The sequence below is a fragment of the Podarcis melisellensis genome (genome assembly GCF_964234715.1).
Source record: "Podarcis melisellensis genome assembly, chromosome: W".
NCBI lineage: Eukaryota > Metazoa > Chordata > Lepidosauria > Squamata > Lacertidae > Podarcis > Podarcis melisellensis.
The window spans coordinates 25589240-25611689 of record NC_138535.1 but is presented as its reverse complement, the minus strand read 5'-3'; the positions used below and the strand labels follow the sequence as shown (position 1 = coordinate 25611689).

At 45.2% G+C, this 22450-nt stretch overlaps 1 pseudogene across 1 annotated transcript in view; it reads left to right on the top strand.

Moving 5' to 3' along the window:
- Positions 1 to 22450, top strand: part of LOC309361276 — a 195788-nt pseudogene that overhangs the window by 102082 nt on the left and 71256 nt on the right. The window contains exon 14 of the transcript in view: positions 3261 to 3367. The product of the transcript in view is annotated as an uncharacterized misc_RNA (transcript). The remainder of the gene's footprint in view (positions 1 to 3260; positions 3368 to 22450) is intronic.

The window sequence follows — 22450 nt, the reverse complement described above, 5'->3', positions numbered from 1 at the left end:
CCAGGTGGTGGCTCTAGCTCTCTGCTTTGGTCTCTCCCCTAGTCTCAACGTGGCCCTTGTAGAACTCGGCAGAGGAGAACGGAGACGAAACCAGAATTTGCCATCGCTGCTTGACTCTGGGTCCGCTTGCGATTGGCAGCACGGGAGGCAGAAAGCCCAGTCTCATGATGCAGGCGCCAGCCCCCTCTGGCCCCAAGAGCCAGTTTTCTCCTTGTCTCTGTGCTCAGCAACTGCTGCACAGGCTGTGCCACTCTGGCTTACTCTCACCACCTGAGCACTGGCATTTGGGAAGCGGTAGTGGCTGCTTTGGGGTGGCTCAGGGAAATGTCACTCCTCTCGAAATCAGATCAACTTGGGTGTATTATCCTAGCCACAAGGAGACCGTGGTGACTGTCAATTTGGACAGCTGTAGACATTTAGAATCATGGAGGATATGTTGATCAGTGGCTCCGGTCAGGGCTATTTCTTGCCACTATTATCACAAACCACATGCTTTTGATTACCAGTTTCTGGGGAACATGGTTGGCCATTGTGGGAACAGAATGCTGATCTAACCCAGCAAGGCTCCTGTGTTCTTTAGCATGCACCAGCTACTCTTGCACTAAGACTCTGATACAGCATGTGTCATTCCCCACACCAATACTCTCTCTCTCTCTCTCTCTCTCTCTCTCTCTCTCTCTCTCTCTCTCTCTCTCTCTCTCTCTCCAGGGGCGGGGAGTATTGGCGGGGGGGGGGGGGGAGGGGGGATGAACTGGGTCCTAATCAACAGCTGCCCTGGGGATGAGGGGATCAAATTCTCCATCCTTGCCAACTCCTTTTGTAGCACCTCTGCTTGTGGTTAACGCTTAGCTGGAATGAAATATTCAACGCAGCAATAGAGAAATTAAAATATTAATTTATTTGTCAGACAAATAAATGAGAGGCTCAGTGGTATATGGTTACCAAGCTCTGGCCTGGCCTCCTGCCATCCTGGCCAGCACTTATATTCCCTTAATCCAGCCCCCTTTGCTCCTCCTGTGGCTGCCTCTGTCCAATCAGCCTGGTTGAAATTCCTATTGGCTGTTTGGTAGAACCAATCACAAAAGATACACCCACAAAAGATACACCCATTTCCTTGCCCTTATAAGGGAGACAAAGAGCTATATATATGACAAATAAGTAATAATATATCTTACATGGAATCTTAATTACCAGCTCACCTCTTGCCCTCCTTGCCCTATTGCCTTCTAAAACAAATGTTTAATCTTACATTTTTATGTTCAACAGATGTCAAGGATCTTGAGTTCACATCAACATTGAAAGATTTCCTTCATTTAAGGTTTCTAAACAAATGCCTGACAACTATATATCAAGAGTGCTTGGATGGCGTCTTCTGTCTGGCAGGGGGGCTAGGCTGGTGGCTGACTTAATTTCAGGATAAATACAACTCTTACAACCATATGAAATAAGAATCTAGCATTCCTTAAATCCTTTGCATAATTACATTTAAGCCAATATATTTAAGCTATTATATTTCATACATTATCATAGGTAGCCTCTTAAAAGAATAAAGCTTCTCAAAGTAAAAAGGAAGGAACTCAGTAAAAAAACAGCTTTTAAAAAGAAACCTCTTCAGTTTACACCTCCCCCTTTCACCCCCCTTTCCAGCCTAAAAATAAAGTAGAAAGAAGCTTCTTCTCCAGCCAAGCCAGTTGCCTTTTCCCAACATTTATTGCCCTTTTTAACTCTCTCAGTTTAAGAAAGAAACAGCTTTAGAAAAGACTTTTCAAAAATGCTCTCTTTTCTGTCAGCTAAATGTTTTAAAAGATTTCCCAAAAAATACTCTCATTCTTCCAGCCAAGTCAGTTGTCTTTTTCACTGCTCTTGGCCTTTCAACCTTAGGAAGAAGATATGGCTCATTTTACTGGGAGGCACATTGGTATTATTTTACTATTTACTCATTCCTAATTGTGTTTTCTCAGCCTGCAAGGGCAGCATATGTAATTTCCCCTTTTTATGACTTTGAGAATTGTTTTTCTACTATAAATCAATGGGGCCCTCTTGTCTTAGGAGAAAAGCCAAGGTTTTTTCTCTGCCTGGCATGAAACATTTGAAAATCCTTTTTTTAAAGCTCATTTTTAAATACAAGCAAGCCTTAATAAAATATATAAGCTTTGATAAAAATGCAGGCTTATCATTAGATGCCTCACTTTCAGTGATGGGCTGCTTGCCACTGCTGTGCTCCTAAAGCTCTCTTGCTCCCCCTCCTCTCTTTCTCTTTCTCTTGAATGTGGTAGCTTGAGATAGAAATAACCACCCTGAACATTCCTGGAGAGGAAGATGGGAAGGAGGCCGGAGGCATTGTTCACCAGCTGCTGTGTGCTGCATTGCCCAGACAAAGTCGTGGGCTGGGGCTCCAGCTGTTGCTCAGTTTCTACCCCTGCCTCTGCAACGTGCTCTAGACAAGGGGTGGTGAACATGTGACCCCCTCATCTCATCATGCTGGCTGGGGCTGCAGCCCATCAACCTATGAAGGCCCATCCATGTTCTGTTGCTGTTTTTGTTACTTATTTCCTGCCCTTCACCCTAAGGTCCCAGGGCAGGTTCCAACAATTTAAATAAAATGTTAGCCAAACCTCATGTCCACAGCTGCATATTCAGTAAGCTTTTGGGTGAACTGCACATCCGGAGTGGGAGGATTACTAGCTGCATATTAATAGGGGGAGGGGGAGCTTGGATTTGGGGTGCGAGCAATTAGTTTTTTGTTTCCCCACTTGAGATGCTTGCTGTGGCTAGGGCCGGGCGATATATTTTCAAATCAGCTTGAAGTCTAGATAGTGAGACTGGTTTCATAATTTCTGACCTGGCAATATATTGCGAATCATGATGTGTGTGTGTGTACTATGCAAAAAACACCATGTGGGGGGAAACTGTGAAGCCAGACAATGCTTCTTTAGATTCCTGCAGCCCCTGTGGACTCTGCCGGTTCAGCTTTCCCCTGCCCTCCTGCAGGGGGCAGCCGAAATCACAATGCGGGGGAAACCGTGAAGCCAGCCAATGCCTCTACATAGCTCCATCTTATTTCAGACATCGTGATATATTGGTGTATTGCAATGTTTAGCTAGTGATATATCACCGTGTTGAAAGTCAGCTATCACCCAGCCCTAGTTCTGGCCTCAGAGGGCAAGAGTTGTCCACCCAGCTGGAGCAAGGAAAGAATGCATACTGGCACACATTCTGTCAGGCTCTCATGCCAGTCCCCCTTGTCATTGGACCTCCAGGAGAAGCAGTTTCTGGATATCGTACCCCAGGATGGTGATGACTCCACTGAGCGGCCAAGGAGATCTGGCTTTTGGTGGACCACCTCTTCAAGAATGCCTGCCACCAGGTGAGCTGAGGGGGAGGGTACCATTGAAAGGATGGGTGTGGGCTGGAATCCAGTACCAGTTTTGGGGTGTGCAGGTTCCAAACGTCCCAATTGATTTATATCTTAGCTACCGACTCGCTCTTACGAGCTCCTGCTGTGAGTATAGTGGCACCTTGGTGGAGCGCAGCGGGTGGGACATCCAGCATACGGTCTTCCTTAGAGCGGCTCAGAAGAACCCAAGTGTTCCCAACCATTGTCTGTCTATCCCTAGCAAAGCGGCTCTCTGAGACTCGCCACTAGAAGACGCGGGGAATGATTTGACTCTCCCATTGCCCCAAATCAGGAGAAGGGTAGTAGGAATGCTACTGTGGAAAGCAGGCGGGATACAATTCTCAGCCCTTGTGCCAGCTCTCTTGGTGAGGGGCTTCTCTCCATTGTGGCATTCCTCGACCTCACGTTATGCACCCCAGGGCTGGATTGTTCTTCATGCTATCCAGGATGTACCTCATCCCATTTGGAATGGCCCTTGAGAAAGGATGGTCTGCCTATAGTCAGCAGCTTACCACCTTGTTGTTTGTTAAACACCTGAATAAAAAGCATGCTTAAAATAAAACAGGAAAGATGAAATTTTGCTGGCTTCTTGAGAAAAGAATAATGCCTCATTATTTGTATCTGCTTTTAAATGTTGTTTCTCTTCTCTTTGTAATGAGTTTTACTGGGTCTGGGGTCATTTTAAGTTGCTTACCTTCACTAAAATATATAAATCTACTCGACTGGAAACTTTTATTATCCAAATTCAAACCCACTTTTCTTTCTTGGAATGTCCTCCATGGAAATGAGATGAGCAACTGGATAGCAAAATTCCTGGAGTGGGGAGGAGGGTTCAGTGTTCTAATAGATTAGATATGGACAGTCCTTCAGTACAGCAAAACTTGACACTTTGAAACCTTTGAGTCCTTTCCAAAAGGACTTCACCCACTATTTAGGGGGGAAGTATGTCAGAACTGACCTTCTGCAGTACTGATTCCACATTCTTGGACTCCTAATCTTACACGTAAATTAGAGCTGGAACCATCTCAGGCCCTATGGCTCTTGAAATGACCATGACCTATTGAGCAAAACCACAGACTCCACCTCTTTGGTGACTAAACCCCACTTGCTTTTACAAAATAAATTAACAAGAGAGGAAAATCATGGAAGAAATAAAATGGCTTTTGAAATTAACAAAGGCGATTCCTTTTATCCACATGTATTACGGGACATGTTCAAAGCGCCCCTCAGGAGAAATTCTGTAAGCAAAGGTAGCAGGCTTTGAAAAGCTTGTGCAGATACACAAGGGCACATTGCTAAAAGAAACAAAGGGATTTGGAGGGACCATGAGTGAACAGGTAGTACCAGAATGTACAGAATTGTACCTAGAAAAGGGTTACAACTGGACTACCTTTTTGTAAACAAAAACAACAACAACCCCCAAAATAAAACTCGGAAGCAGCAGGACTCCTTAGCAACTCTTCAAAAAACAAAACACAAAACTGCATATCCCTACCTAGTCACCAAATGTGAGGGGAAACGTAAACCAGCGTCTTACACTGCTTTAAATGATAGCCAGATTCTGCCATTTTTTACCACACCAGAAGTAAAAGCACGGGGCATTAATAAGTTTTTGAAAAATCATGCACTTCATTTGTAGGCAAGGGGAAGCTTTCTGAAATGTACACACAATCTGTTGAAATGACCAAGCAGCGGACGAGATTCGGGGACAGTGGTGTGCCGCCTGGGGAAATGTTCCTTTCCATTCACCTTAAGCAAAGATGTGGTGACCTTGTGCATCCATAAATAACTTTCAGAAATGTATTTCATTACTTCCCAAAGCTTCTCACTGGGCCACCAAATGGCATTTCTTTCTATTTTGGATGAAACTGGGGAAGCAGCTTGAGAAGAAGGGGTTGCTGACATTCACTGGCCTGGAGAACACCTGATGCCAATATGATGGCAAATTGTGGGTGGTGCATTGATGGAGAAACTAAGGCAACAAATGGGGACATGACGCCACCGGTGTTCTAAAGATACATTTCATGTAAAGATTATGATGGGCTTCTTCAAATGCCCATAGCCTCTTACAAGCAGAGGGTTTAGATCAATTTTCTGTAAACCTCTGTCATAAATAGTTGTCACTGGAAATACGACCCAACAATGCAATGCTGGACTCATCCCTCCCGTCAGCGTGCCTGGAAAGCACGGGTCCCAGTAGGTTCCGCCTTACTCTGCTCCTTTCTCTGTGAAAGCCTGCTCTTTCGCTTTCACATGGGAGCAAACCTCAACCCACCCCCTCCCAAAGAAACCTTTTTTATGAGCTCCCCTACTCTGCGTGTGCTTTCTTTGGCTCCTGTCTCAATGAGCAGAAATTGAGCACATGAATTTTCCAGCATCAGGAGTTTCCCCCAAGACAGTGTCGAGATCAGGCGTGTTTGTGTGGCTCCACGCTTGCAATTCTTGGGGCTTTGGCTAAGAGGAGTGCATGCTAGCTAGACAGTTTACCTCCCTTTGCTACAGTTTAAATTTCTGCATGCCATCTGCTGTTGTGGAACAAGTCATCCCCATGATCCCTCTAGCCCAGTGGTCTCTAGGGCGGCCCACAGAAGCTCTCAAGGGTTTCAGACAAAACATTTGTTCACTTCAGCATATAGCAGTCCAAAGAAATGTATGCTCTAGAAGGTCACAGGCTCCCCCGTCTTTGGGGTAGAGCTTTGACGTCTGAGACTAGATCTGCAGGACTCATAAACATTTCACTCTGTAGAGATGAGTAGTCGGCACCGTCCGAGTATAGGAGGAGGGGGGTGGGGGTGGAATACAGGGCTGAGAACTAGAAGAATGCGTTCAATCTCCTACACGAAGCCAGAGCCAATTATGAAGATTGACCAGTTGCTTATAGATCAAATGCATGGATCATGCAGCTGCAAAGAGGTCTACCCAGCCGCTCCCACAGGCAACATGGAATTCTTCTGTGCAATTTACTGTGTTGTTGTTGTTGTTGTTAAAGATGTAAGACAAGCCTATATTGCACTTCATTAAAAATGCCAGGTCACTTCACAACAATCTACTGATGGACTCAGTAGAATCAGCAAGGGCCAGAGGTCAGCAACCTTTTTCAGCCGTGGGCTGGTCCACCGTCCCTCACAGCATGTGGGGGGCTGGACTATATTTTGGAGAGAGAAAATGAACGAATTCCTATGCCCCACCAAGAACCCAGAGATGCATTTTAAATGAAAGGACACATTCTGCTCATGGAAAAACACATTGATTCCCGGACTGTCCGGCCCCCGGGCCTTCGCTTGCCTACCCCTGCTCAAGGCAATCACTTCCTGCACTTCACGTTAACGCAGAAGACGGCCCAGTTGTGCTCAGATGCTCAAAATTCCCTTTTCACCTTTGGAGGGTCTGTTTCAGTTGGCATCGGGACAGCTCACCTAGCAGTGCAGCTGCCTTTATTGCAGAGGCAGGAGGTTTCCTTCCTTTCATATTCAGGATTTCTGTACTCACATAGAAATAATAAAATGGTTTCTGCTGTTTGTTAAAAGTCATGAATGAACTCTCACAACTCGTTGATAAGGTAGCTTGCTTGTGTCTCGAGAAATCGTATAAGAGGAGCATTCATAGGAAGTTGCACTTGACAGAGTCAATCTAGCCTAGCACTGCCTACACTGACTGGCAGCAGCGCTGCAGGGTTTTCAGACGGGGGCAGTCCCAGCCCTGTCTAGTGGAGATCCTGGACTGAACCTGGGATCTCCTGCATGCAAAGCAAGGCCTCCCTCAACTCGGGAGGCGTGAGTTCTCTACTGTATTTCAGCAAATGCTTTCACTTTATCATTTCATTTTCCTCTGTATATTTTGTGCACCTATTTTCCTGTATACTTTAGACAGAGAGGAGTAGCAATAGGGTTGGAGGCAAGGTTCACAGTTAGTGTTGTGTGAGCATTTTAAAGCAGTTGAGTTTAAACAGGAGGGGATTTCAGCTGAAGAGATGGCCAGCATCGTGAATCTGTAAGTAGGATGTCTTCTGCTTCTTTCTTTTAATCTTCTGGGGCGAGGGCTTGGGGTCCCCCACACGGCCAGCATCCCCATGGAATTTAACCCCTTCCTGAACAGCTTAACTTCTCTTCCCACCCGCCTTCCCATTCTCCCTCCAATCTCATTGCAGCTCAGCTGGTTAGAGGGAGCTGCAGATAGCACCAAGGTTGCAGGCCCGATTCCCAGAAGGTACAGCTGCAGATTCCTGCATTGCAGGGGGTTGGACTAGACCTTCCATGATCATTATTTGGGGATGCTTTTTATTACATTCGTAGCCCACTTTTCATCCAAGCAGTTCAAGGTGGCATTGATGGCTTGCCTTTCCCCCTGTTTCTCCCCTCACAACAAACCTGTTAGGCAGGCTAGGATGAGAGTGACTGGACCCAACATCAAACAGTGCACTTCATGACTGAGTGGGGATTTGCGCTCGGATCTCCCAGGTCCTCCTAGTCCAGAATTCTAGCCACTATACACCCCCCTCTCTCTACCCCTTCTCCGTTTCTCAACTCTTCAGCCATCAACTGCAACAGACAGGGGTTCTGTCAGTCTTCCTGTCAGTCACTCTGACTCTAAGAGAGTTTTCATTGCATTCTTTGGCTCATCTATGCCTTGATGCTTTGACGACCTTCCTAGCAGCCCCCTTCGCTCTCCAGGCAGGGCTGCTGTCCTAACAGCATTGTGCTGAGGGCTCTTTTAAATGCTGGAAATGCTTCCCTTATCTTTCCTTTGCTGGGGATTGGGGGGGGGGGGAAGTGTTGGAATCCCCCCCACATACATGAGATGCACCACTGTGTTCCTGTGGAGAGCCGTTTGGGGCCTGTGGAAATAAAGACACATGCCACAATTATTTCAGGTCAATGGGCTAAATATGGCCACAACTTTATTGGTTACAGGTGATGAGTGGTATTGGCTTAGGCATTGGTCCTAACCGACTATCCGGCTTCAGCCCGTCCGCTTGAGGTCCGGGAAGGGTTAACCACCAGTAGGGGGAGTCCTGCTGATGCACGTCAACTCGCACCCCCCCCCCAGGCGAAAAACCAAGTCGGGCAAAAGAGGGAGATCCCCGGCCCCGCCAGCGATAAATAGGGCTGGTCACGCCCCCTGAGCCAGCCGCTTCCCTCAGTCGCACTTTCCAGACTAAGGAGAGCCCACTCAGTAGCTGCAGCATCCTTGCTTGATGCAGACCTCCTGGGTCATGTGGCTGTGCAATCCTGCCACAGCACAAAGATGGCCAAACTGCAGGCTTGGAAGGAGTCGTTGCCACCAAAGGCAGGATCCATAAATAGAACCCCAGCCCTGGAAGCCTCCTTGTAAATGGGGGCCAGGTCAATTTGGTGAATCAGTAAAGGTGGCAGAAATTCATCTCTCTTCTCCTTCATTCTCTTCCAGATGACATAAGACTTGATGTCAGTTTCGATTATGGGGAGAAGACACAAGTTTCAAGGCTCAGCGATGATGGAGTGGCAATTGTTGCTTGCTGTTTCATTGTGTCTTGTTGCTGTTGTTTTAGAATTCTTTCCTATGCAATATTACTTTTTTATTGCTTTTAAATTGTTGCTTTTTAAGTTGTCCTTGTAAAGGAAAGTGTTCTGCTAATGTTGATTGTATTCTGAATTGCTTCAAGAAGCCTCATAGCAATGACTACTATTAAGAGTAATAATTATTTTACCTGCCTTAATTATAATAAAGCATTGACATGCATATTTTAAATTAGCGGTTAAGGTCTTAAACTACACATTTTAATAGTTTCACATCTGTATTCTTTACTGTGTTCTAGCTTATAGATTTTGATTTTAACCTACATATATATGAGAGCCAGTGTGGTGTAGTGGTTAAGAGCGGTAGTCTCGTAATCTGGGGAACCGGCTTCGCGTCTCCGCTCCTCCACATGCAGCTGCTGGCTGACCTTGGGCCAGTCACACTTCTCTGAAGTCTCTCAGCCCCACTCACCTGTTTGTTGTGGGGGAGGAAGGGAAAGGAGAATGTTAGCTGCTTTGAGACTCCTTAGGGTAGTGATAAAGCGGGATATCAAATCCAAACTCTTCTTCTTCCACATTTTCTCTATCTCTGTAGAAGTCCATATTCTGGTTTGTGACTGTAATAAACTGATTCGTTCATTCAATAAAGCTTCGGTGGTTTTGAAATTCAGTAAATTGTCTCTGCCTCCATTTTTTGGTATTGAGGGAAACGCTCTGTAAAATAATCAGAAAACATCAGGGTTGTAGTCAACATCAGTCCTTTCCACAGCAGACCTATTTAAATTGATGGGCACAAATTACGTGGCTGTGTTGATTTTGAGTAAAACTCAGTTGACTACTGTAGGGATAATCGCGGAGTGGGCAGTGGGGTCCGGAGGGAGCACACTCCCCACCAGCAGGCAGCCACAGTCTGCCTGCACGCGTGACCCTGGGGTGCGTAGCATACTCCCCCTCACAGACAAAGTCATGGCTGTCTGGAACATCGTTCCCTCTGTCTGACCTTTTGCGGTCTCAGCAGTCTGCGGTGTCCTGTCTGTAACCTTTGTCCCTGAGACCTTTTGTCTCCTTCGTCATACACTGTGCAAGGGGAAAATGACGCGGTGGAAACAGGTGCCAAAATAACTTTGTACCACCCCACGATCTCGGGACCAAAGGTGTGTAAAGGTCACAGGCCAAAATGTATCTGCCTAGCTTGCATATTTGTCTCAATAAAAGGAGGCTCCACAGGACTGGTCAGCAGCTCGCTTCAGCCCACCTGTGCGCAGCTCACATGATGATCAACTCCTGTCTTCTGCCTTCACTTCAGACTACTCCTCACAGGATATCATGGAATTGTAGAGTTGGAAGGGACCACAAGAGTCATCTAGTCCACCCCCTGCAATGCAGGAATATTTTGCCCAACGTGGGGCTCCAACCCACGACCCTGAGATGCAGAGTCTCACACTCTACTGACTGAGCTATGGGCAGATATCTTGCTTGATAAATGTGTCCCTTGGAAACATTTTGGTTTTATCCTCTCTGCAGGAGGTGCTATGCCTGATCATTCCATCTAGTTCTGTCGAAAGAGAGGTGGGGGTTGTTTTCTGATTTCTTAATTGTGAATATTTGGGGGGGAGGGGAGGCATGGGTGGAAAGGAGATACTCAGATGGACCAGAGTGAAATGGGGGCTTCGGGATGGCTTGGGGAAGTCTCAAAGTGTCACATCCAAACCAAAACTCTTGGTTGTGGGATGCCCCTGCCTTCTGTCATCATTTGAGCTTTCCTCTGCTTCCCTTTCAAGCTGCTGTCTGGAAGGAGGCCAAAGCCCACTTAAACATCAGAATGATTATAAGAAAGCATTCATTCAACAGCCAGAGTTGAATGAAGACGATGTGCTAGGAGGAGAATGAGCTAATTAAACCATTCTGCAACACACACACACACACACACACACACACTACAATCCGAACCCCAGTGCTGTTATGAGGGCAATGGTCACAACCACACATTTCAAGAAGCATTGCACTAAGAGTCACAGATTCACCCAACACATCCTGGGAACCTCTGTTTGCTACAGATCTAACATCTCTCAGCACCCTTGGCAAACTACAGTTCCCAGGATTCTTGAGGGAAAGCCTGGACTCTTTCAAGTGGTGTAAGAGCTTTAAATGTGTGGTGTGGAATTCCTCCAAAAGAATCAGGGAACTGTGCAACCCTCTCTCTCTCAGGCTACGGTCCTGCCCCAGGCTCAGGAGGAGGAGGAGGAGGAGGAGGGCTCTTTATTAGATTAGGTTTGTATCCTGCCTTTCTATTTTCATGCTCAAGGCAGCTAAACCGTCAGAACTACATAAATCAATTATAATAATCAATACAATAAGAATAGCAATAAGAATTATTTACCAAATCTAAATAATCTGATAGAAAATTGAGGGAGGGGTGATCTCTTCATCGGCTGCAGTCTTTGGACACAACATTTCAATGAACATTATTGTTATTATTATTATTATTATTATTATTATTATTATTATTATTTATTTCATTTCTATAGCGCTTTATATTTTCAAGAAAAAAATCAAAGCAGTTTACAGCATATTAAAACATAAATAAAACAATCTGAAGAATGTCAAATATACACTTAAAGCAACATACAGATAGGTAGCCGTGTTGGTCTGCCATAGTCAAAACAAAAAAAAATTCCTTCCAGTAGCACCTTAAAGACCAACTAAGTTAGTTCTTGGTATGAGCTTTCGTGTGCATGCACACTTCTTCAGATACACTGAAACAGAAGTCACCAGACCCTTCTATATAGTGAGAAGGTGGGGAGGGGTATTACTCAGAAGGGTGGTGGGAATGGGTGATAGCTGTGATGAGCCTGTTGACGACTCTTAACGACTGCAATAGGTCTTACAGGAAAAAGCAAGGGGTGAGAAGGTGAAAAATGGCTTTGTCATGTATAATGAGATAAGAATCCAATGTCTTTGTTCAGACCAGGTCTCTCCATGGTTTTAAGTTTGGTAATAAGTTGCAATTCAGCAGCTTCTCTTTCCAGTCTATTTCTGAAATTCCTTTGTAGTAGAACAGCTACTTTGAGATCTTGTATAGAATGTCCTGGGAGATTGAAGTGTTCTCCTACTGGTTTCAATCTCCCAGGACATTCTATTGCGGTTAGGCATTGTTTGACCTTGTGGGGGGGAGGGGAGGTGTGGCCACCACCTGCCCCTCCATGCTTAAGGGTATTCCGTTAAAGGAATCCGGGGGTGTTGATCTAGTCTGAAGCCCGGCTGGGGGACTAAGGCCTTGACACGACCCCGACGGGAGCACCAGGGGGAGCTTGAGTTGGTTCGCATCGACAGGGCTCCCCCTGCTGGGACTTCCTGCACAATGGGCAGGAGTCAGATATAGTCAGGTCCAATCAATGCCTAAGCCAATACCGCTTACATTCACCAAAGAATTGATTCTTTTGAATTCTGCTGCTGGAGGAGACTCTTGAGAGTCCCATGGACTGCAAGAAGATCAAACCTATCCATTCTGAAGGAAATCAGCCCTGAGTGCTCACTGGAAGGACACATCCTGAAGCTGAGGCTCCAAGACTTTGGCCACCTCAGGAGAAGAGAAGACTCCCTGGAAAAGACCCTGATGTTGGGAAAGATGGGGGGCACTAGGAGAAGGGGACGACAGAGGACGAGATGGTTGGACAGTGTTCTCGAAGCTACCAGCATGAGTTTGAGCAAAGTGCGGGAGGCAGTGGAAGACAGGAGGGCCTGGCGTGCTCTGGTCCAGGGGGTCACGCAGAGTCGGACACGACTAAACGACTAAACAACATCAAGTTTTGATTGGATTAACAGGGTAACGAGGTTTCGATTGACTCAGTCCGTTGTTCTCACAGCGGGAGCTGTCATCACCTTGTCAGCGCTCAGTGGAGCGTGCAAAACAGCTGGAGCTGAGCTGCCTCTGCAGAGCCATGGCATTGCTGCGATTGGCTGAAGGGCTACATTCAACACCATCTGATAGGCTAGAGCGCATCCTCATGCAAATACATTGTTCATTCCACGTCAGGGGTGCCCAATCTCCCCACTACTTTTTATATCAGCCCTGGAGGTCTTGCTGAACATGATCAGAAGAGACCAGCTGGTTAAAGGTGTACAGGTCGGAGCCAAACAGTACAAATTGAGAGCATTTGCAGATGATCTTGTACTTACATTACAAGAGCAAGAATCTAGTACTAAAAGGGTTTTAGAATTAATTCAAGAGTTTGGTCAAGTAGCAGGATTTAAACTGAACAAGTTAAAAACTAAGGTATTAGAGAAAAATTTAACAGCTATCGAAAAAGAGAGGTTTCAGAATGAGACAGGTCTAACTGTGGTTAAGAAAGTGAAATATTTGGGGATTAACATGACAGCTAAAAATGTGAATTTATTTAAAGATAACTATGAGAAATGTTGGACAGAAGTGAAAAAAGATTTAGAAATCTGGTCAAATTTGAAGCTTTCCTTGTCTGGTCGAATTGCAGCTATAAAGATGAATGTATTGCCTAGAATGTTGTTTTTGTTTCAAACACTGCAAATTGTGGACAAGATGGACTGTTTCAAGAAGTGGCAAAAAGACATTTCTAAATTTGTCTGGCGGGGCAAGAAACCCAGAATAAAATTTAAGATTTTAACTGATGCAAAGGAAAGGGGGGGATTTGCCCTGCCGGATTTTAAACTTTATTATGAATCAGCAGCTTTCTGCTGGTTGAAAGACTGGCTGCTTCTTGAGAATACAGACATTTTGGATTTAGAAGGTTTTAACAATATTTTTGGGTGGCATGCATACTTGTGGTACGACAAGGTTAAAGCTCATAAAGCTTTTAAAAATTATATTGTCAGGAAAGCATTGTATAATGTTTGGATGAAATATAAAGACTTGCTGGAAAATAAGACTCCAAGGTGGTTGTCGCCAATGGAGGCAAAGGCTGTGAAAAGACTCAATATGGAGTCCAAATGGCCGAAATATTGGGAAATTCTGGAACAAGAAGGGGATAAACTGAAATTGCAGAGTTTTGAGAAATTAAAAGATAAAGTGCGAGACTGGCTTCATTATTATCAAATAATGGAGGCTTACAAGTTGGACAAGAAAATTGGCTTCCAGGTGGAAAAATCAAAATTGGAAACAGAATTGTTAGAACCCAAAATTAAGAATTTGTCAAAAATGTATAACTTGCTGTTGAAATGGAATACGCAGGATGAAACAGTTAAATCAGCCATGATCAAGTGGGCACAAGATATGTTTGCTGACTGGGAACAGTTGTGGACCACCGGTATGAAATTTACGGCATGTAATGCCCTAAGAGAAAATATTATGAAAATGATTTATAGGTGGTACATGACCCCAGTCAAGCTTGCAAAAATTTACCACTTGCCTGATAATAAATGTTGGAAATGCAAAGAAAATGAAGGTACGTTCTTTCACCTTTGGTGGACGTGCCCAAAGATTAAGGCGTTCTGGGAAATGATATATAATGAACTGAAAAAGGTATTTAAATTTACCTTCCTGAAGAAACCAGAGGCCTTTCTCCTGGGCATGGTCGGCCAATTGGTGCCAAAGAAGGATAGAACATTCTTTATGTACGCTACAACAGCAACAAGAATACTCATCGCAAAGTATTGGAAGACACAAGATCTACCCACCTTGGAAGAATGGCAGATGAAGGTGATAGACTACATGGGACTGGCAGAAATGACTGGCAGAATCCGAGACCAGGGAAGAGAGACGGCGGAAGAAGATTGGAAGAAATTTAAGGATTATCTCAGGAAATACTGCAAAATTAATGAATGTTAGAATGATGTTGGTTTAGAAAGTAAGTGGTTTTCAGCTGTAATGATTAAGTAAAAAGAAAAGAAAGGTTAAAAATTAAATGAAAATTAAGGGAGAGGATTTGTTGAATTAATAATTAGAAATTGGAATACAGAAAGGGGAGGTATGAGGAGGTCGGGGAAGTAAGTTATAAGAAAATAAGGGAACAAAACCTTATTTGTTTTTAAATAGTTTTTAGTTTTGTATTTTGTCTTATATATATATATATATATCTGTTATTTTCTGTGTTTGTGTTTTGTTTTTGCTATTGTTTTTTTCTTTTTTCTGTATAACTCTCAAAACTTTAATAAATATCTTTAAAAAAAACAAAAACAAATGCATTGTTCATTCATAAAATGCATCAATCGTGTATAGCATCGGGATACGGGGTCAGAAATGGCGCTTTCTTCTCGGGGTTTTGGACTTTTGTGCGGTGCTTGGTGCAACGTTGGGACGGGGCGAGGGGAGCCCTAGTGTGGTAGGGTTCCCTTGAGGTCATCGCCTCGGGCTCTACGTCTCTTACTCGGGAGTAAGACTTTGTTCATATGCCCCCCCTCCATTCCGTAACACTCTTCATATGGACTTCATGGAGTGTGCACTACTGCAGGGTCTGCTTCCAGAAACTACTATTGCAGATGTAGATATTTTGGCAGAAATGGTTTACAAATATGCACGATGGCAAGCAGGCAGACAGGAACAGTTACAAAGCAACCTTGGTCCTGCCTAGCCTGGAAGCTGTTTCCAACTAGTGAAATGGAAACCTTTACAACCATCTACAAACCCCAAAGTTTGTATTTTCTTGAGCTTTCTCTAGAGAAGGGGCTGTTTTGTATATTGGAGCAGAATAGTGTATTAGCTCTCATGTTTTGTGTAAAGCAAGCCCTTGTTAAGTACCGTCAGCTGAATTGGGCTTGTGCCCAGATCTTAGCACACTAACTGATAAAACAGGTGAGGGTAACCTCTGGCTCTCCAGACGTTGCTGAGCTACAATTCTCACCATCCTGCCCATTGGCAATGCTGGCTGGGGCTGAGGAATTTCAAGGAAGCTTTCGACTTGCCCCGACCTACACCTACCTACCCACTGAACGAAGGAGCAAGAAAGCAAAAGGCAAGTCCAGCATTCCAGAGTTTTCCAAATGCCATGGCATCTCAATGGGGCTCCCTTGCCAATTGATGGTAAAGCAAGCCATTGGAGAGGCCATCATGCATGAGGACGGTTTTTCGAATGGATTTGAATCACACTTGGACTTTTTCCTAATTCAAGATAGTGCCTCACGGAAGCAGGGAGCTTTGCAGAGTCCTTTGGAGACTGTGGAAAAGATTGCGCAAGAGAGAGGCTTGGCACCAGAAGAAATTCAGAACTTGCTGAACTCGCACTCAGTGCCAAGCTTGGTAAAGAAAACATGTTTTGGCTTCTTCTCTTTCCCCTTGGCAGCAAAGTATGTCAACGGAGCTGCATTGCGCTGCCTTCTCCCTTAACAAGAACCGGGGCTGCTTCGAACTTGTGAGAAATTATCAAGAGTGAAGTTGTTCAGCATGTTCAGCAGTGTCTTTCAAGGTCTTGCAGGCACAGTGATAAGCACTAGGCTACTGAAGACTCTGATTCCCATTTCCGTAAGAACAGAGGATTCTCTTCTTTCAGCTGCGTCTTGGCTCTGTGCTCGCAAGTGTTCTAGTGACTTTCAGGTAACTTGGAAAGCATGGCAATGATGTCTTGGTTCTGAAGAATGATATTTCCCCCAGTCTGACTTAGTTATCCTGGTGATGATTCAGCTAGATGTTGTACACGCTGACCATATTCCAGAAGGGGTTGGTTGTCTTGGCCTTGCTTTGGCTTACTGAGATCTGTCTTCTCCCTATAGGTGCTCATTCTGAAATGGATAATTGTAACGTTTGACTTCATTGATCAGAAGGAAAATAGGAATGCTCTCTATGGTTTCTTCTTCCGCTTCTTACAATGTGAGAAATTGGTAAGATAAAAAGGAATGTGTTGTTTTGAAGGAACTCGCTTTTATTCTGACATTAACCCAAATCAAACAATAAAGAGTACTTTCCGACCACACAACAGGACACCATGGGAAAAGTGGGGCCTTAAATACATTTGAATCAAATACATTTGGAACAAGTGATTGTTACATTTAAGGAACATTCTCTAGGCGATGAGATTGGGGGGAAATACAAAAACCCATTCGGATACATTTGGATACATTTAGAAAAGGACAGCATTTTGAGGAAAAATACATTCAGATCCATTCTTAAAGTCAATGAGAAAGATACAGCAAAAAGGATACGATTCGATACAGCGAAAAACGATACATACATCACAGAAGGGGCGGCCTACAACAGACTCCTGTCTGGCAGGAAACCTGTTGTGATGGGATAATGAGCTGCTTGTGCGTAAAAGCTTGATCCCTCTGGGGTTTGGCTGGTCAACCAAACCGAGGCACTAACGGAGTCCCCAAAGCATGACTCCGTCAGTGGGTGGGAGTTCCTAACGGGGGTCTTGTTACCTCTTCACTATTCTCACTAGAAGTATCCCAGAGCCTCCCCTCCGACTCCCCTTCCGCTGGAACTCCTGCTCTCCCCCTGCTGGTTCCTTCTTCTGCTGCAGAGTCTCTCCTATTCTCCTGGAGCCTTTCCACCACCTGTCCCTCCAATGGCATTTCCCTGACATCCACCTCCCCCCCAGGGCCCCCTTCACCCCCCCCGCCTCCTCTCCCACTGGCGGTGAGGGCGGAAAGCCCCTGAAGGAACTCTCCTCGTCGTCCGAGGATTCAAACACTTCTAGCCACGGCGTACCGTCTCTCTCCCCGTCTTCCTCTTCTTCGTCGGAGTCGGCTTCCTCACCCACCCCTGACTCTGGGTACCCTTCAAACTCTCCTTCCTCATCGGTGGTCCCAAAGTGTTCCCTTCTAAATCGTGCCACGGGTTGCGGTCTTTTTGGGAAACGCTGATGAAATGTTTCTATTAAAACCTCGTCATTGACTACCTCTGCTGGTACCCAAGTGTTTTCCGACTCTACTTCCCCCTCCCATTCTACCAGATATTCCACCTGATTCCCCTTCCACCTGGAATCAATGATTCCTGCCACGTTCATGTCACGTTCTCTCTCTTCTATCACGGGCGTTTGGGTGACCTCTCTCTCACTCTCCCCCCACTCACGTCCCTCTCGGTACGGCGACAGTAATGACCTGTGAAATACTGGGTGCAATTTCATGTGACTGGGCAGTCTGAGTTTGAATGCTACTGGGTTGACCTGCTGTATGACCTCAAAGGGTCCCAATCTTTTGGGGCTCAATTTCTTACTCCCTCCCTTGAACGGTAGTCCTTGGGTGGATAGCCACACCCGGTTTCCCACCCTTATAGTTTCACCTTCCCTCCTATTTCTGTCTGCTTGCTTCTTATATTCTTCCTTGGCTTTCTCTAAGTTAAGTTGAAGCTGACGGTGGATCGCTTCCATCTCTTCAACAAAATGTTCCGCCGCCGGCACGCTCCACCTCTCCCCTCCTTCTCCTGGGAATGCCCGGGGATGACACCCATAATTTGCCAGAAAAGGACTCATCCCTGTGGACACGTTCTCCGCGTTGTTGTAGGCAAATTCTGCTAGAGGTAACTTATCTACCCAATCATTTTCTCTGTCTTTTACATAACACCTCAGGTATTGTTGTAAAATCCCGTTTGCCCTTTCCGCTTGCCCATTTGTTTCTGGGTGCCGGGCAGTTGAGAAATTGAGTTCCACGTGCAGTAAGCTCATAAGTTTCCTCCAGAACCTGGAAGTAAACTGTTTCCCTCTGTCGCTGACCACCCTCAAGGGGGCGCCATGCAACCTGAAAATATGCTCTACGAACAACTTGGCGGTTTCCTCCGCTGTGACCGCATGTGAACAGGCTATAAAATGACACATCTTAGTTAATAGATCTACCACCACCATGACAGCCGTCTTGCCCTTGGATTTTGGCAGGTCCGTCATAAAATCTATGGATACTGCCTCCCATGGCCTTTCTGGTGTGGGTAAGGGTTGTAATAGCCCCGCTGGCGCCACCCTCTCCCCTTTCGCTCGCTGGCACCTGTCGCAACCCCTGACATATTCCCGTACGTCCTCCCTCACCTTGGGCCACCAAAACTCCCTGGTAACCAACCACATGGTTTTGTGCTGTCCAAAATGTCCCGCTGTGGGGCTGTCATGCAACTGCTTGAGTACTCTGCCCCTCAGTTCCCCATCGGGTATGTACAGTGCCCCTTTGTAATACAACGCCCCGTTCTTTTCTTCAAACCCCCCTGTGTTCTCCTCTGTCCTCCTGAGTTCTCTGAGTTTCTCTTGGGCGTATTCAGCGGTCTTCAGGGATTACATGCCTTGCCTCAGGCGCTGCCTCCCCCTCTAAGTACTCAGGTTTCCTGGAAAGAGCGTCCGCCCTCACGTTCTCGGAGCCTGGCACGTAACGAATCTCAAAGTGGAATTTGGAGAACTCCTGGGCCCATCTCACTTGTCTCTGGTTCAGCACGCGGGCTGTTCTCCAGTATTCCAGATTTTTGTGGTCAGTTCGGACTTGAACCTTGTGCTGCGCCCCAATCAGCAAGTGCCGCCATCTTCGGAATGCTTCATGAATGGCGAGCAGTTCTCGGTCGTATACTGTGTAGTTCCTCTCGGATTTGTTCAACTTCCGCGAGAAGAATGCACACGGTCTCCATTCAGACGTATCTTTTCGCGGCTGGAGAAGCACGGCCCCCACCGCTCGGTCTGACGCGTCAGTCTCCACTCTCATTGGTTGTTGTAAATCTACGTGCAAAAGTTGCTCTTCCGACGCAAACGCCTGCTTTAAGTGTTCGAACGCCCGCTGCGCTTCTTCCGTCCAAACAATTTTTTTCTTGCTGCTAAGACAATCCGTGATGGGCACTGTTAAATGGGCAAAGTTTTTGATGAACTTCCTATAGAAGTTTCCGAAGCCCAGGAATCTTTGCACGTCCTTCTTGGTCTTTGGTGTTTTCCATTCCAGTACCGCTTGAACCTTGCTGGGATCCATGGCCAATCCCTTGTCAGACAACCGGTACCCCAGGAATTCCACCTCCCTGGTATGAAACTGACACTTCTCCAGTTTCACCCACAGCCGATTTTCTCGCAGTTTGCTCAGTACTTCTCTTACATCTCGCACATGCTGCTCCTCATTCTCTGAGTACACCAGGACGTCATCTAAGAACGCTACGCAGTTCTTGTAGAGCAATGGCCCCAGGACGTGATTCATGAATGATTGAAAGCAGGCCGAACCCTCAAAAATGTATAATTTGCTGCTGAAATGGAACACACAAGACGAAATGGTTAAATCGGCTATGATAAAGTGGGCACAGGATATTGGGCATAATATTATGTTTGAAGATTGGGAAAGGTTGTGGACCACTGGGCTGAACTTCACTGCATGTAATGCTCTGAAGGAAAATGTAATGAAAATGATGTATAGATGGTACATGACCCCAGTTAAATTGGCCAAAATATACCATTCGTCTGATAACAAATGTTGGAAATGTAAGGAAAATGAAGGAACATTCTTTCTTTTTTTAAAAAAAAATAATTTTTATTAAGGTTTTCCAAATTAAAACAAATAAAATCCAATTCATAAACTTTTTCCAATATCCAGGACTTCCCCTCCCCACCCCCTCTTGTGTTCCAAATCTTCCAAAAAAGCAATAATATTCAACAAATTCTTATTCCCAAAATACACTCATCATCAATAACTCAATTTATCCAAATTTCCATCCCCTAAGGTCGACCTCTTCCCTTCCACGAGTTCCCCCCTTTCAAATATAGTACAGATGAAAATAGAATAAAAACAAACAATAATTTTACAACCTTTGGATTCCAAATTTCCCTCCCCTCTTTCCCTGTTGCGTTCCTCCTATCCCTCCACTTCCAATGTCTTCCTGATGAACCCACATTTCACTAAACCCACATCCCTCTGGTTCTTTACCGGTCTCTTTTTTTTTAAAATTACAGATGTCCAATCATAGAAGGAGTCTATCAAAGGGGGCCCATTTCTTCTATCCAGATTTTTATATCCAGGAGTATAAACTCCAATTTTATATCCATAAGCTTGTCAAATCTGGATATCCCAAATGTTCCCACTCCAGTTCTGTCCAGTTCTTGTTGTTTCCTTGTTCTTGTCAATCACTCTCCTCCTTTTTACTTCCCTGTTCCCTCACAGAAATGTTCTTTTTCCAAAGGCTTCTAGTGTCTCTACAGAGGCTTGTTATTCAGGAGCAAAACATAATCCATTGTTTCCAGTAAAGTGTAGGCCTCTGTAGACAAAATAATGTTCCATTTCTGCAGTTTCCCAGGAGATTAAAAGTTCTATCCAACTGTTCAAGTTTCCCGTCGAAAACACATGCAATGTCCCTCAGCTCCTCTAGGTGGATTACAATAACAAAGTTCCCTTCCAGATCACATCCGCCAGTCCAAATAACTTATAAATCCTTATTTGAAACAATTTATCTCCAATTTATAACAAATGTAACCGGCAAAGTCCTCATAGCAAAGTCTCAATTTCATTCTTCCGTTTTGACAGCTCTTTGACAGCTGTCAAAACCTCCGTTATTCTTCTCCAGGCATTTTCACGAATCGCTCCAGGGATTCCGGGGGGGTTGCTTTTTAATACGAATTCCACTTTTCTCCTCCAGCTCAATCTTATAAATTTCCCTCGCGAAGTTGCTAGTTCGGCAAGATAAGGTTCCTCTCGATCTTAGTTATCCAGTCCTTTGTTTTGGCTCTTCTACAACTTGGGGGGGGGGCTGACTTCCTTTTTTCCACCTCCCCCGTTCGCTCCAAATTCTAAAAATTTATCCCTCTTTTTAGTCCATATTCCAATTACTCACGGGTTCTTCTTTTGGGTCCAAATTTTCAATAGAAGAAGTCAGCGCTCTCCGCCGGATGGCATGCGGCTGCGCTCGGCAGGGATAGCAGAGGACTCAAAGCACCACGCTCCTCCCCGGCACCCGATCCGTAGCCTTTAAAAAGGCTCCTTCACGAATCGAGAGGGCGCTGACGGTGCCAGCCGAGTCTCCATGTCCACGGCCTCCGTGGCCGTGGTTTTTAAGGGTCCCCGCATCGCCGGTGCGGTAGGACCCAGCCCCTGCCGAGCAGGCTCCCTCCGGAGCTCGGAGGGAGCCCGCCATTCGGCGATGGCGCCGACCCGGAAGTCTATGAAGGAACATTCTTTCACCTCTGGTGGACTTGCCCTAGAGTGAAGGTCTTCTGGGAAATGATATATAATGAGCTGAAAAAGGTGTTTAAGTATACCTTTACTAAGAAACCAGAGGCCTTCCTTCTGGGCATTGTCGGCCAGAATGTGTTAAAGAAGGACAGAACATTTTTTAATGTATGCAACAATGGCAGCAAGGATACTCATCGCTAATAACTGGAAAACCCAAGATTTACCCACACTGGAAGAATGGCAGATGCAGCTGATGGACTATATGCAACTAGCTGAGATGACTGGCAGAATCCGAGACCTGGGAGAGGAGAGGGTTGAAGAAGACTGGAAGAAATTCAAGACTTATTTACAAAAGTACTGTAATTTGGTTGAATGTTAACAAGGATGTCAGAATAGAAACAACTGTCTACCATTAAATTAGATGTGAGTTTAATGATAAGGGAAATAAGGAAAGTATATATACCTTTTTGGATTGTGTTTAAAGGATTGGAGTTAAGATTCTAAACAAAGTGATAATTTGCTTGGAAATAATTTTATAATGATG